Genomic DNA, 16521 nt, shown 5'->3' on the forward strand with positions numbered 1-16521 from the left:
TCTAAAGAATCTTGACTAATACAGATCTTAATTAGACCTCTAATTATAGTGTCTAGGTAATTGCTGCACCTATAATTTCTTCCATAGCACTCTTCACAATTTATAATTAGACATTTAGTGTTGTTTTACTTATTTGTCAATTCTTTTACATTTAAAGAGCAAGGACTTTATCCGTTTTACCAATATGTATCCAGTCAGTGCCTGGCACAAAATGTATAATAATAAGAAACAATTATTGAAGAAAGGAAGGGATAGGAGAGATGAATTTACAGGACTAAGACTTAAAACTTAAACGATAATTAACTCTGATTAATAAGTTTTCTGAGCTGTGCTGTGCATTGCTCTGGTAATATCAAGTAACTATGCAGATTTTAGTTAAGGGTGGGCATCATAAGCTACAGGATAAGGAATTTAAAAGATCAGTTTAGATTACTGAAGAGGCAATGTATGAAAAACAAACCTGAGGCCGGGCGCAGTGGCTCAGCCTGTAATCCCAGCACTTTGGGAGGCTGACGTGGGCAGATCATGAGGTCAGGAGATCGAGACCGTCCTGACTAACATCATGAAACTCCATCTCTACTAAAAATACAAAAAATTAGCCGGGCGTGGTGACAAGTGCCTGTAGTCCCAGCTACTCGGGAGGCTGAGGCAGGAGAATGGCGTGAACCCAGGACGCAGAGCTTGCAGTGAGCCGAGATTGCACCATTACACTCCAGCCTGGGTGACAAAGTGAGACTCCATCTCAAAAAAAAAAAAAAAAAATCTGAAAGTCAAAAGTTATGGCTTAACTAGAACTTAAGAGACAGCCAAGACTTAAGTTTATACTTAGTAGGAATCATCAGGGAATGAGACAGGCCTGTCCTTGGTGGTTTGTGGATAAAGCCAAAGTTTCTTTGAATATTTATGTTATACTCTGAACTATTACAACATGATTTTCTTTTTTAGTTGATGTGTTAATGATGTGTTAATGTTTTGTATCTGAAGAAGGACTATAAATCCTAAATAAAGGCTCTTGGATTTTCTTTTTTCTTTTTTTTTCTTTTTTTTTTTTTAGTGAGACAGGGTCTCACTCTGTTGTCTAGGCTGGAGTGCAGTGGTGTGATCTCAGCTCACTGCAACCTCCGCCTCCTGGGTTCAAGTGATTCTCTCACCTCAGCCTCCCAAGTAGCTGGGTGCGTGCCACCATGCCTGAATAATTTTTGTATTTTTGGTAGAGACAGGGTTTCACCATGTTGGCCAGGTTGGTCTTGAACTCCTGACATCAAATGATCCGCCCACCTCGGCCTCCCAAAATACTGGGATTACAGGCGTAAGCCATCGCGCCTGTTCAGGCTGTTGAATTTTCAACTGTCTAGCCTTTTTTTGCAGTGGGGTTTATTTAATGAAAGGTTTGATCACAAGTATTTTGGGACTATTATTTCACTTCACTTTTTAGTAGAACTTTGTAGTTTTAATTTGGGATTTTAGTAGTAGGTTACTTGAGAAAGGTAATGTGTTCAAGTGAATTAAGTTCTCTTAAAAAAAAAAAGCAAATGTTATAGGTTAAATTGTATCCTCTCCCTCAAAAGACATAGGTTAGAGTCCTAATCCCTTAGTACTTCAGAATGTGACCTTACTTGGTTATAGATACCTTACAGAGTTAATGAAGTTAAAATGAAATCATTAGGTTGGGCCCTAATCCAATACATATCCAGTATTTTTATCAAAGGAGAGATGTAGACACAGAGACATGCACAGCAAGAAGCACATGTAAAGACACAGGAAGAATACCCAAGGTTATAAGAAACTAGGAGAGAATCATGGAACCCGTCTTTCCTGGTGCCTTCAGAAGGAACATGGCCTTGTTGACACCTTGATTTCAGACTTCTAACCTCCAGCACCATGAAACAATACATTTCTGTTGTTCTAAGTCACACAGTTGTGGTACTTTGTTATGGCAGCTCTAGCAAATTAATACACCCAGTCTATAGTTTCAAAGCTGATTGTAATAATTTATGTTCATTATGGGAAAACTAAGACTTTCTTATTTATTGAAACATAAGATGAACAAGATTTAGAATAAGGTAATTAAAGTAAAACAAGAATTATATTATTTTTAGTTTTTTCTGTTTCCTTACTAGAAGTACAGCTATATTTGAATACAGAAATGTATATAAAATATTCCATATGTTTAGCATTTTAATCTATGAACTCTAATTTTTTTCATTAGATCCAACAAAAATTATCACGAAAGAGGAACTGTCCTTATCTTTTAAGAATAGTCATTTGCCTGAGTATTGATGCATCATTTCTTGAACAAAGCTTGTTCGGCATGTTTGATGTTATTAAATGGCAGCTTTTGTTCCCAAAGTTACCACGGCTCCCGGTGACTTGTTTTCTAATAAAAATGCTGTTTTAAGAGAAAATGGTAATTTTACAGTGGCAAATCCTAGCAGATACCAGCTTAACCAAGTGATCAAAGTTAATGTCACCAGCACTACATAGCAACATTATGGGCCCTAGATATATTGCTCTGAGAAGGGCACATTGACCATCTTTTCTAATAATGCATCACCTCTTCTAATCATGAGAACACATCAGACAAACTCAACCAGAGGGACATCTTACAAAATACCTCTGACCAGTACACTTCAGTGTATTATAGTCATACCAAACAAGACTGAGGAAATATCACAGACTACAAAATTAGGGAAACATAATACCTAAGTGTAATATGAGATGCTGGATTGGATCTTTGGACAGAGAAGTAACATTCGTGGAAAAACTGATTAAATCTGAATAAATTCTTTATTTTAATTAGTTAATCAAGGTTAATTTCTTAGTTTGGAAAGTTGTTCTTTAGTCATGTAAGATGTTAACATGAGGAGAAGTAAGGTTGGACAGAGAGTATATAGGAACTCTGTGTACTATTTTTGCAACTCTTGTGAGTCAAAATAATCTCAAAATAACTGCTTAAAAATAAAAATAGGCTGGGTGCAGTGGCTCACACCTATAATCCCAGCACTTTGGGAGGCCAAGGCGGGCAGATCACGAGGTCAGGAGTTCGAGACCGGACTGGCCAACATGGTGAAACCCCGTCTCTACTAAAAATACAAAAATTAGCTAGGCATGGTGGTGGGCGCCTGTAATCCCAGCTCCTTGGGAGGCTGAGGCAGGAGAATTGTTTGAAAATGGGAGGTGGAGGTTGCAGTGAGCCGAGATCGCACCATTGCACTCCAGCCTAGGCAACAGGGCGAGACTCTGTCTCAAAAATAAAAATAAAACCCAATCCGAATAGACGTTTCTCAAAAGACATACAAATGGCCAGCAGATACATGAAAAAAATGCTCAACATCACTAATCGTTAGGGAGATGCAAATTAAAATCACAATGAGATATCATCTCACACCTGTCAGATTGGCTTTTATCAAATAGACAAAAGGATTGGCAAGGATGTGGAGAAAATGGAACCCTTGTACACTGTTAATGGGGATGTAAATTAGTACAGCCTTTATAGAAAATGTATGGAGGTTCCTCAAAAAACTAAAAATAGAATTACTGTATGATCCAGCCATCCTGTTTGTGGGATTTACCCAAAGGACTTGAAAACAGTTTGTCAAAGAGATGTCTGCACGTCCACGTTCATTGCAGAACCATTAACAATAGACACGTTAAGGAATCAACCCAAGTGTTCATCAACAGATGAGTGTATTTTTAAAAAATCTGGTATGTACACAATGGAATACTATTTGGCCTTGAAAAAGAAAGAAATTTTCTTATTTGCAACACCGTGGATGGAATCAGAGAACATTATGCTAAGTGAAATAAGATAAATCAGGCACAGAAACACAAAATATTACATGTCTCACATGTGGAATCTAAAACCATTGAACTCATCGAAGCAGAGAGTAGAATGGTGGTCACAAAGGCTGAGGGATGGTGGGGCGCAGTGGCTCACACCTGTGATCCTAGCACCTTGGGAGGCCAAAGCGGGCAGATCACAAGGTCAGGAGATCCAGACCATCCTGGCCAACATGGTGAAATCCTGTCTCCACTAAAAATACAAAAATTAGCTGGGCATGGTGGTGTGTGCCTTTAGTCCCAGCTACTCAGGAGGCTGAGGCAGGAGAATCGCTTGAACCTGGGAGGCAGAGGTTGCAGTGAGCTGAGATCACGCCATAGCACTTTGGCCTGGCAACAGAGCAAGACTCCGTCTCAAAAAAGAAAGAAAAACAAAGACTGAGGGATGGGAGGAATGGGAAGATGATGATTAAAGGGTACAAAATCTCAGACAGGAGAAATTTTATTTTCTTTTTTTTGAGTTCTGTTGCATAGTGTGGTGAATATTCAAAATAGCTAAGAGAGTAAATTTCAAGTGTTCACACCACAAAAAGTTAAGTATTGGAGGTGATGGCCGTGTTAATTACCTTGATTAAATTATTCTACATTGTATTCAGAGGTTATAATATCACTTTTGTACCCTATAAATTTATGTCATTATAAATTTTCAATTTATAATTAAGAAAAAACACTTAGGGCCAGATTAGCATCAGAAGTGATTTTTTAAATATTTACGAAATACAATACATATACCACATGTTATGTAACTCCACACACCACCAGTGTTGTTTGGGGGACAAATATGTTCATATTTCTGTACTGAAATGTATGACATTTCATGTAGTGTAAGATAAATAAAAGCTATTTATATATTTAAAAAAAAACAGAGATATAGACCAATGGAACAGAACAGAGTCCTCAGAAATAATACCGCACATCTACAGCCATCTGATCTTTGACAAACCTGAGAGAAACAAGAAATGGGGAAAGGATTCCCTATTTAATCAATGGTGCTGGGAAAATTGGCTAGCCATAAGTAGAAAGCTGAAACTGGATCCTTTCCTTACCCCTTATACGAAGATTAATTCAAGATGGATTAGAGACTTAAATGTTAGACCTAATACCATACAAACCCTAGAAGAAAATCTAGGTAGTACCATTCAGGACATAGGCATGGGCAAGGACTTCATGTCTAAAACACCAAAAGCAACGGCAGCAAAAGCCAAAATTGACAAATGGGATCTAATTAAACTAAAGAGCTTTTGCACAGCAAAAGAAACTACCATCAGAGTGAACAGGCAACCTACAGAATGGGAGAAAATTTTGCAACCTACTCATCTGACAAAGGGCTAATATCCAGAATCTACAAAGAACTCAAACAAATATACGAGAAAAAAACAAACAACCCCATCAAAAAGTGGGGAAAGGATATGAACAGACATTTCTCAAAAGAAGATATTCATACAGCCAACAGACACATGAAAAAATGCTCATCATCACTGGCCATCAGAGAAATGCAAATCAAAACCACAATGAGATACCATCTCACACCAGTTAGAATGGCAATCATTAAGAAGTCAGGAAACAACAGGTGTTGGAGAGGATGTGGAGAAATAGGAACACTTTTACACTGTTGGTGGGATTGTAAACTAGTTCAACCATTATGGAAAACAGTATGGCAATTCCTCAAGGATCTAGAACTAGATGTACCATATGACCCAGCCATCCCACTACTGGGTATATACCCAAAGGATTATAAATTAGTCTACTACAAAGACACATGCACACGTATGTTTATTGCGGCACTATTCACAATAGCAAAGACTTGGAATCAACCCAAATGTCCATCTGTGACAGACTGGATTAAGAAAATGTGGCACATATACACCATGGAATACTATGCAGCCATAAAAAAGGATGAGTTTGCGTCCTTTGTAGGGACATGGATGCAGCTGGAAACCATCATTCTTAGCAAACTATCACAAGAAGAGAAAACCAAACACCGCATGTTCTCACTCATAGGTGGGAACTGAACAATGAGATCACTTGGACTCGGGAAGGGGAACATCACACACTGGGGTCTATCATGGGGAGGGGGGAGGAGGGAGGGATTGCATTGGGGAGTTATACATGATATAAATGATGAATTGATGGGTGCTGACGAGTTGATGGGTGCAGCACACCAACATGGCATAAGTATACATATGTAACAAACCTGCACGTTATGCACATGTACCCTAGAACTTAAAGTATAATAAAAAAAAAAAAAAAAACGTCAAAAAAAAAAAAAAAAAAAAAATTTCAGGATGAACAACTTTTATGTCTCCGATATATTGAGGGGAATGGATTTTCTGAGAGTGAAAGAAATTGAGTGGTAGAAAATCTAAAGGAAGAGGAAAACTGAACAAGTACAGCTGCTAGTCTAAAAGGGAATTAGCTAGAATTATTTTTTAAGGTGGTTTGCAAAGATGAATAATGAGGGAACATATACTTGATGAAATATTAAAACATAAAAAAGGCTGAAATAATTAAAACATCATGAATTTGCAACATGACCTGGCCGACTGATCAGTGGATCAAAATACATAGTTTGGAAATAGATTTGAGTACATTGGAAAAGTTAGCATATGATGAGGAGGATATCATGAATCAGCAGAAAAAAAAAAAAGACCGGCTTCCATTCCATGGCATCGTTTTAAGTGTTAAATATAATGTTTGAGAACGCGCAAGATGGCCAACTACTTTCGCTGTGTGTGTTTGATGAGGATAAAGGTCCGCATAGCTGCTTCGAAATTCATCACTCATGCACCCCCAGGGGAATTTAATGAAGTATTCAGTGATGTTCGGCTACTACGTAATAATGACAACCTCCTCAGGGAAAGGGCAGAACATGCATTTGCTCATTACAACGTGAATCAGTTTGCACCTGTGAAGACAGAAAGATATGAAGATCAGGTCTTAATTACAGAGCACGGTGACCTGGGCAATAGCAGAGTTTTAGATCTGCTTTCCTTTAAATTTGATCACTTACTCACTTACAGAAAGAAGCAAGTGACCCCCAGCCAGAACAAGTAGATGGAGGTCTGAAGTCTTGGAGATAATCCTGTGACAGTGCTTTAAGAGCTTATGAGAAAGACCATTATTCCAATGGCTTCTGTACTGTTTATGCTAAAACTACCTATGGGCAACAGACTATTATTGCGTGTATTGAAAGCCACCAGAGTCAGCCTAAAAACTTATGGAATGGTCGTTGGGGATCAGAGTGGAAGTTTACCATCACACTACCTACAGGCCAGGTTGTTGGAGTGCTTAAGATTCAGGTTCACTATTATGAAGATGGCAATGTGCGGTTGGTTAGTCATAAAGATGTACATGATTCACTAACTGTTTCGAATGACACACAAACTGCCAAGGAGTTTATTAAAATCATAGAGAATGCAGAAAATGAGCGTCAGACAGCAATTAGTGATAACTATCAAACAATGTCAGATACCACATTCAAGGTCTTGCGCCAGCAGCTTCCAGTTACCCGCACCAAAATCGACTGGAACAAGATACTCAGCTACAACATTGGCAAAGAAATGCAGAATGCCTAAAGGCTGAATGTAGGGTTCTTCAGTATGTGGAAAGACAAGGATTCAACATGTGGTCATATGATAAATAAGTGATTTATAAATAAGAGTGCTATTTTGCTAGCGCTTTCAAAGTTAACCAGTTTTCTAGCCTCATGGAATACTGTTGAACCTATAAGCATTGTCTTGATTCTTTTGTGTTCTCTGCCTTGCAATTTTCTGTTATTGCTATATCCAAGTGTAAGTCTTTTTTTTTTTTTTTATGTTAATTCTGGCACATTTTATGTTGGAGGGAGCGATCTATCCTAGAGACATTTTACTGTTGAAAAAAGTTTCCTAGCCATGAAGCCCTGCTGCTGATTTAGACAAGGTATTATGGTCATTATTTTCTACCCCATCCTTCCAAGCACTTCTGATACTTCAGTGGTTTTCACTGATCCACCAGCACCTAAAGAGGCTATACTACAATCTACAGCTAAATGGAAGACACATTCATCCTTCTCCCTCTGACTGCTTTGATCATCATTTATTGCATCTCAGAACTGTAATTTTTGAAAGTTTGGATTGGGACTTTTCAGGTCCTTTTTGGAGGGCAAAGGAAGTGTCAGCTTCTCTGGGGAACTTGTTTTTAAATCCAAAGACTTGAACCACGTTCCCTGCACATGAACATGTTTGCTTTTATCCCTTCTCTCATTGTCTCCTTCCTATCTTAGTGCCATTGTAGTTATAGACATCCGTATTTTTAGAAGAGTTTTACCCATTTATTTTTTTAAACAGTCAAGAACTACTGAAATACTGTGGATATAGAGTATAAAACTTGAAAAATGCAGATGTTGAGGGAATAATAGGTATCTTGTGCTTTAGTACTTTATGGCAGGATTGCACTATAAGCAAATGAATTAAACAGCTATGTAAATCATAAACAAAAACTAAAAATGAACCAAAATGAAAAGGATAAATTCCAGGCAGTATCTTTCTACTGTAACCTGTTATTTAAGGAAATGCTGGTGATTTCTTCTAAATAGGATGTAAAACTTACTTCAAATTACTCTTCCTCAGTCCTGCCTTTCAAGAACTCAAGTGTAACTGTGATAAAATAACCTGTTCCAGGTATATTGGCAGGTATGTGTGTAATCTCAGAATACACAGATGACATAGATATAATGTAACAACTGGTAATGGTGGATTCATTTACATTGTTTATCGTTCTATGACCCGGCCTTAAGGGAAGGTCAGTTTTTAAAAGAAACAAGTAGTGTCTTCCTGCCTATCTCCAGATACAGGTTAAAAAAACAAAAAAAGCTTTCATGCTTTAGTTTTGTTTTTGCTCAGTAATATAGTCAAGCAACAGTTTGTTTCCAAGTGACCCATTGAGCTGCGAATGCATTTTTGTTTATTTCAAATAAAATATATTTGTATTATTTGTCATTCATACTATCCATCCATACCACACTATCTTTTGTATCAGGTAGTCTAATAGAAATATACCTGTTTTGTTCTAAAAAAAAAATAAAGGTTAACTAGCTCAAAACATTTTGAGAATTCAAGAGTGAAATGAGAATTACTTGGAGAGAAATGTTTTGTCACCAGTAACTGTAGACTTCTTTCTGTTCTTTAATCAAAATTCAGGTTTACAAAATTTGGACATTTTGAGTTCAGAAATATTTAAATATTAATATACTGAATAATTTTAATGTGTGAGCCAGTAATTTGAATATTGCTTTGATTTACAGTAATTTTGATGATGTTCATTTTGGTATTACACTCAGTTATTACTGATATTAACTAAAGTCCTCATAACAACTTTATTTGCATATACTACCATTTTTAATGAATAGCCATACTTTGCAAGATGTACATTAGAGCCTGATTTTGTAACGTTGTAAATTTATGCTTACCATTTTAAGGAACTAGAGACAAAATTTGAAGACAAGATATAACCATTTTGTGTAGCATTGAAAGATTAAAAGACATTTTTAGCACACAAAAAAACAAAGTTATGTCATAGTAAGCAATTTTCTTGACTTTTAAAAAGATTGAGTGTTTTAACATACTTAGTTCTTACAATTATTTTGTGTTATTTACTTTCTGGACTTTTCCTTACTGATGGGAGATTTTGTTCACTGGTAGTTTAGATTCAAAGCATTAGTTCAGTACAATTTCAGGTAGAAAACCTTAATGAATTATTCATTAATACTAATAAAGACATTTGTAGTTACCATGCCTCGTTACTGCCACACACCAGCATTTGTGTACTGATTTTAATCACTTTTATATGTAGTGATTTGATTTGGCTAGTAGAATTTGAAAAGCTTTGCTGAAAAGTATTCAGCTCATTATAATCTGAGAACATAGGCATTGCAGATATATATTAATTTTTATTATGTAAAATGTGTACAGTTACCTCTCTTAAAATAGAAACTAAAATAATATTTACATTCATAATATTGAAACTATGTTTGAATGTTAATATCTGCCAAAAAATTGTGATCTTCTAAAAATATTGTTTTATGATATCATTCATCAGCTTGCAAATGTTTTCTCAGAGCACAACTCAAATGTCTTCTCTCAGCAGAACTCAAAAGTTTTCATCAAGACAGGTTTTATTTGTGAGCAATAAATCTGTTGATATTAAGTACATTAATATGAGAAACATTTGCTTTTCTAAAAGTGGAACATTGTAATATCCAGATAATTTTGTTTTGTCCTCATAAGGTTAATAGAGCCTATTTGACTTGAGTTGTATTTTGTTTTGCGAAATAAAGTATCTTTCTCCTTTTTTATTAATACCGAATATGCTTTGTTTTAAATGTAATTATAGGATTGACTGAGCCATCATCAGTGTATGATCAGAATTTTCCTTGTGAACAGTAGTTTGAAATGTTAAGATGGTTGAAGACTAAGGTTATTTTCCTGGCAATGGACCAAGGGTGTAAACAAAACAGCAATCCCTGCTGTATAAAAAGATTAAAGCCACAAAAGAGACATCATTCTAAATACCCAGTGAGCTTTTACTAACCTTGTGAGTGACTTTTGCAATTGGAGCAAAGTGGCATGTTATATTTTAATCATTTAAAGAATAATTCCTGGTTATTCTAGCCTTTTTTTTTTTTTTTTTTTTTTTTTTTTTTTTTTTTTTTGAGACGGAGTCTCACTCTGTGGCCCAGGCTGGAGTGCAGTGGCCAGATCTCAGCTCACTGCAAGCTCCGCCTCCCGGGTTTACGCCATTCTCCTGCCTCAGCCTCCCGAGCAGCTGGGACTACAGGCGCCCACCACCTCGCCCGGCTAGTTTTTTGTATTTTTTAGTAGAGACGGGGTTTCACTGTATTAGCCAGGATGGTCTCGATCTGACCTCGTGATTTGCCCGTCTCAGCCTCCCAAAGTGCTGGGATTACAGGCTTAAGCCACCGCGCCCGGCTATTCTAGCCTTTTAAAAGAAGAGTGAAAAAAATAATTGAAAACTATTGTTTTGGAGATGCCTATAACAGGTATTACGAAGTGTTGTCTCTGCCAACTGGTAACAGTTTGCTTTGTGCAATGTTTTTTTTTTTTTTTTTTGAGGCGGAGTCTCGCTCTGTCGCCCAGACTGGAGTGCAGTGGCGCAATCTCGGCTCACTGCAAGCTCCGCCTCCCGGGTTCACGCCATTCTCCTGCCTCAGCCTCCTGAGTAGCTGGGACTACAGGCGCCCGCCACCTCGCCCGGCTAGTTTTTTTTTTGTATTTTTTTTTAGTAGAGACGGGGTTTCACCATGTTAGCCAGGATGGTCTCGATCTCCTGACCTCGTGATCCGCCCGTCATGTGCAATGTTTTGTAAAGAGTAAAAATGGTTAAGAAATGGCTGTTTCCTTCATAACTTTTATACCCTAGTAATGGTATGATAAAGGACAAATTGCCAATAATCTATCATGAACAATGAAAGGAGGCCCCAAACATATCTGTCTGGAGATTCAGGAATACTTCTTGAGCAATAGGTTTTTGAAATAGTAAAGAATATAATTATAAAGGGTAGAAATCAAAGAGCATGTTATGTAGGCTTTGGAGGTTCTCAAGTAGAAGAAATAATGTGACCAAAAATACAGCAGTGAGAAACAGTTTATTAAGTACTTATTGTGTTTCAGATTATTGGAAATCCTGAGCTAAATAAGATTCAGTTTTTGCCTCAAAGATCTAAAATCCTGGCTTATAATTCATTTGCATAGAGGTGATAGTTTAAACATTATAAGCATGTGAAATATTGAAGGAGAAAGCATAAGAGAAGGAAAGAGATAGCTGGACAAAATCTTTAGGAATGCTTTACATTTAGGGGGAAAAAGCGAAAGAAAATCCAATAAAGGAGATAGTATTATTGAAAGATGTATAGTTAAGAAGAGGATCAAGAGCATTCCATGACCTAGATCTTAAGGATGATAATGGGTTTTGAAAAGAAAGGACCAGGCGCAGTGGCTCACGCCTGTAATCCCAGCACTTTGGGAGACCGAGACGAGCAGATCATGAGGTCAGGATTTTGAGACTAGCCTGGCCAGCGTGGTGAAACCCTGTCTCTACCGCAAATACAAAAAAAATTAGCTGGACATAGTGGCACACAGCTGAAATCCCAGCTCCTCGGGAGACTGAGGCAGGAGAATCACTTGAACCCGGGAGGCAGAGGTTGCAGTGAGCTGAGATTGTGCCACTGCACTCCAGCCTGGGTGACAGTGAGACTACATGTCAAAAAAAATAATAATATGAAAGACGCAATCAGGAATGCCAGACTTATATAAGAGGTTGAGAATGAAAGATTAGAGGGATCTAGTGATTAGGAAAACTTCCATTTTACAGACCAAGTGGCAGGGAGGCTTGGGGCTTGGCACAAATGTTGAGACATTCTGAGAAATGAGGAGGAAGTAGACATAGCGGTATAAGACTTTTCCTTTAAGGTTAACACAGGAGAGATATTGATGGTATTGAGTGGGAAAGAGACAGATAAGGTCAAGGAGTGGTCCTGGGAGAGGCTAAAGGTCATGTTGAGAAATAAGGGAATGGAAATGTGAAAATTGTGGTTCAAGGATGAAACTTAAATAAGAGTTTAAGATCCTGGAGGTGGTAGGATTTTGTGTGATCAAATCCAACATGTGACCTAAATGGAATCAAGGAGGACTAAAGGGCCAGTGGTAACATTAACAAATTAGGACGAGGGGTTGAGGAAATAAGGCAAAGGAATCTAGGAACCATAACTGCAAGTTTGCATAAAGACTCAAGACAACTTTTTGTTATGATTGAAAGCCTTTGGAATGAGTGCCATGGATAGGCTGCTTCTGCTTTAAATGAGTAGTGAATTAATTCATTTAAAAAAATTTATTTTATGTCTGTTATGTACTAGACACTGTTTTAGGTGTTTGGGTTGTGTTACTGAGTCCTGTATATGACCATACCAATTTGTAATATTGAAATATTAACAAACTTGTTTTATACATTATGGTATAAAAATGGTCTTGCACTGTTTAAATTATGCTCAAAACATGAGTTCCTTGAGGACAGAGATTGTCTTACTCATCCTTGTAGGCCAGTTACTTAAGCATAGCACCTGATGTTTAATAGGTATGTTCATGAAGTGTTTGAATTACAGAAACTGTTAAATAACAGAATAATTCTGTAAGATTTTTACACGGAATTACTATCTGTGTTTTGTAAAAGGTGAAAGAAAAACAGTATTAAAATTATATATATAGCATTACAGAACTTTTTAATGAGAAAGATTACTTTTTTAAAAATATCACTGAGTTCTCAATTCTTGCTATAAAGGCAAAATATAGTAAAATTGTGAAATTTATTCTTAAATTATTTCCCTTCTGTAGTATAACTTCTCCCACAGGAAACACAGGAAGTCTTTTACTTGGGTATTTTGTTAATGCATGGTATTACTACAATCATGTTAAGTGATCTTCACTAAATATAGAGGTGAGTCTTTTTCTCACCAGCAAAGAATGGACCTGTAAGATTCAGTCGTCATTAAGGGTGCTTTCCATGCTTTTAACTATTTTAACCAAGAATTTTAGAAGAAAGAATTAGGAAGTAGAGTTGAAGTAGCCTTGATCTGAATGCCCATCTCTGCATTCTTGCCAGGCATGGATGTCATTCTTGTGTACAGATCTATATTTTTTTTTCATTGGAATCTGTGATATATGCAGCTCATTTTGCTGAAACTTTCTACTCAGTTGCTTCCAGATGCCATTCCTTTTAGATTTAAAAAAGAACTTTTTGTTGGCAAATTATGTATCATTGGTTCTTAATTGTTGCTGCAAGAGTGGTAACTTCATTTACTTATTGCTTATGTTTTCTGCTTGTGATACTACAAAGTTTGGCTTGTTTGCTTCTTCCCAATAATGAAATTAATGCTGTAACTATGCGTCTAAGAATGCTGCTTACTACCAATTATGTATTACTTATTATTTATTACTACCAATTATTACTACTACCAATTATTACCAATTATTTATTACAACTAATTGTAATTACAATTAGTGATTACGGAAGTGTTTCTATCAGTTTCTAATCCTTGACAATTTCAATTATTCTGGATTTTTATAATATTTAATATAGCTTTTGTAGTTTTGAAGTTACTTCCCTCAAATTTCTTTGTATTAAATCATGACTAAATACATATAAATGACATAATTTAGGAATTGTTATTTGTAAAACGTAAATTACAGATGACCCCAGATTCTCCAAAACTGCAATGTTCAGTTCAACTTGCTTACCACACTAATTGATGGAGAAAGAAAAAAACTGATCATAGTATGTTTATAAATAAAACATTTAAGTACATTTGAGTCAGGAAGTTGAATTGATTGGTGAGAACCAGAGATTTTATGTATAATAACAAATGAAAGTAAAAACTGGCTTTTACAGTTACAAGCTCATTTTTTTTGAGAAACTAGCTGGGTTTCTGAGAATTTACAAAAAAAAAAAACACAGTATTTCTGGTAGCTTATCACTGGTCTTAAAGATAGTGACATTTGGGTAGCCTTTTTTGGCAGTAGCATACTCTGTTTTATTTTGACTCATCTTCAGTTCTGATGCAGTCCACTCTGATACACAGAAGAACCAATTCAACAAAAACAATGATTAGCTGATTTAGAAAAGACACCCAAGTTTATGCCCTTTCCTTGTCCTCTTACCTCACAGTTTCCTTGTGGGCCTTCCTTGTAAAGACATTTTGAGGATTTTCCCTGTGAAATCTAGTTACTGCTTTGTTGTAGTGGGAGCACTATCCTGATTCAGAACTTTTTTCTTAAATAGCCTGATACAAAACATACTTAATGCAATTTATTTAAATCTTATTTTTAAAAGTCATTCAGATCCTCCTGTTTCAGTAAAGAATATAGCATTATTTTAATAAACAATATAGGTTTTATATCAGACTTTGGAGGGTACACTCTGACCATTTTTTAGGACTACCCCTTGGATTTCAGGAAGCAAGAAAGCCAAGGGAAGAGATTTGGTTGATAACTAAATAATAACAATAAGTATACTATTTTTAACTTACATTTATAAATTTCACGCATACTATATTAAAACTAATTAAATTGCAGTGCACAGTCAGGACTGATATAATATAAACAAGAGATAATAAGGAAGCTTTATTCCAATTTTAACACAGAGCACAATACTGTTCACACAGTAAATTCTTAAGATAACCTAGAGTATTCTGTTATCACAAGACAGGGTACCTTAATTATTTCCTGGAAGTAAAGGGAGGATTTCCAAGTATTAGAAAATGTTTCTGCCAAATTCCTACAAAGTATGAAAAATAAGTCATGTTTGTTATCATATAACATTCCAACCTGGAGTTGTAACACTTACTATTAGATTTTCTTTAGATTAAAAATAGAATTAAAAAGTCAGACTCAATTTGAATTGAACATTGTCTTACTCTGAGAAAGTTAAAAATGATTTTTATATTGATAACCACTTGTGAATTCATTTAGAAATATCTTTGTAAATTTATTAAGTACTTACGTTGTCTTGTGCATTGTTTTATTAGACTAGAATATATTCCCTTTTTGGTATCAAGATACTCTTCTCACCTAAGAAGTACAGTCATACACTGCATAATGACATTTTAGTCAATGCCTGACCACATATATGACAATAGCCCCCTAAGATTATAATGCCATATTTTTACTGTACCTTTCTTAGGTTGAGATATGTCTAGATATACAAATATTTACCATTGTGTTACAGCTGCCTAAAGTATTCAGTTCAGTAACATCCTGAACAGGTTTGTAGCCTAGGAGCAATAGGCTGTATCCTATAGCCTAGGTGTGTAGTAGACGGTACCACCTAGGTTGTGTAACTATACTGTACAATGTTTGCACAATGACAGAATCACCTAACAATGCATTTCTTAGAATGTATCCCCGTCATTAAACAACTCATGACTGTATTAGAGAACAGAGCTTCAACTCTGGCTCATTGAAACTGGGATCGCCTTGCTTAGAGTGTATAATAATTTGAGTATTGACCTGGTGACAGATCCTGTACTTATTTCAGTGGCTTTCAACCTTAGATTAATAGGATGTTTTTTATTTCCCTTTTTATAAGTAAAATATATTGATAATATATTAATTTATATATATTAAGAGAAAATTGGCCTCACTTCCTCAGGTCAGATAATTTTAATTAGTGAAAATTATTTTATTTATTTATTTATTTTTGAGACGGAGTCTCGCTCTGTCCACCAGGCTGGAGTGCAGTGGCGCTATCTCGGCTCACTGCAAGCTCCGCCTCCCGGGTTCCCGCCATTCTCCTGCCTCAGCCTCCCGAGTAGCTGGGACTACAGGCACCCGCCACGGCGCCCGGCTTTTTTTTGTATTTTTAGTAGAGACGGGGTTTCACCGTGGTCTCGATCTCCTGACCTTGTGATCCGCCCGCCTCGGCCTCCCAAAGTGCTGGGATTACAGGTGTGAGCCACCGCGCCCGGCCTAGTGAAAATTATTTACTTAAAACATCAGTTCTCAAATCTCAAATTCAAAGTAAGTAAAGTTATACCATTCATTTTAATGATTTTTAGCATGCCTTCATGTTTCTAGAAACATTTCATAGGGTTTGAAGAGTAGAAAATGCAGCAGAAAAAAGGTAAAATAAAAA

At 36.4% G+C, this 16521-nt stretch overlaps 1 protein-coding gene and 1 pseudogene across 8 annotated transcripts in view; both read left to right on the top strand.

The window, feature by feature from the left end:
* Positions 1–16521, top strand: part of BAZ2B (bromodomain adjacent to zinc finger domain 2B) — a 331981-nt gene that overhangs the window by 161112 nt on the left and 154348 nt on the right. The gene's annotated exons all lie outside the window — the stretch shown is intronic.
* LOC104674717 lies at positions 6550–7445 on the top strand (annotated as a pseudogene).

The sequence above is a fragment of the Rhinopithecus roxellana genome, chromosome 14, assembly GCF_007565055.1.
Source record: "Rhinopithecus roxellana isolate Shanxi Qingling chromosome 14, ASM756505v1, whole genome shotgun sequence".
Classification (NCBI taxonomy): Eukaryota; Metazoa; Chordata; class Mammalia; order Primates; family Cercopithecidae; genus Rhinopithecus; species Rhinopithecus roxellana.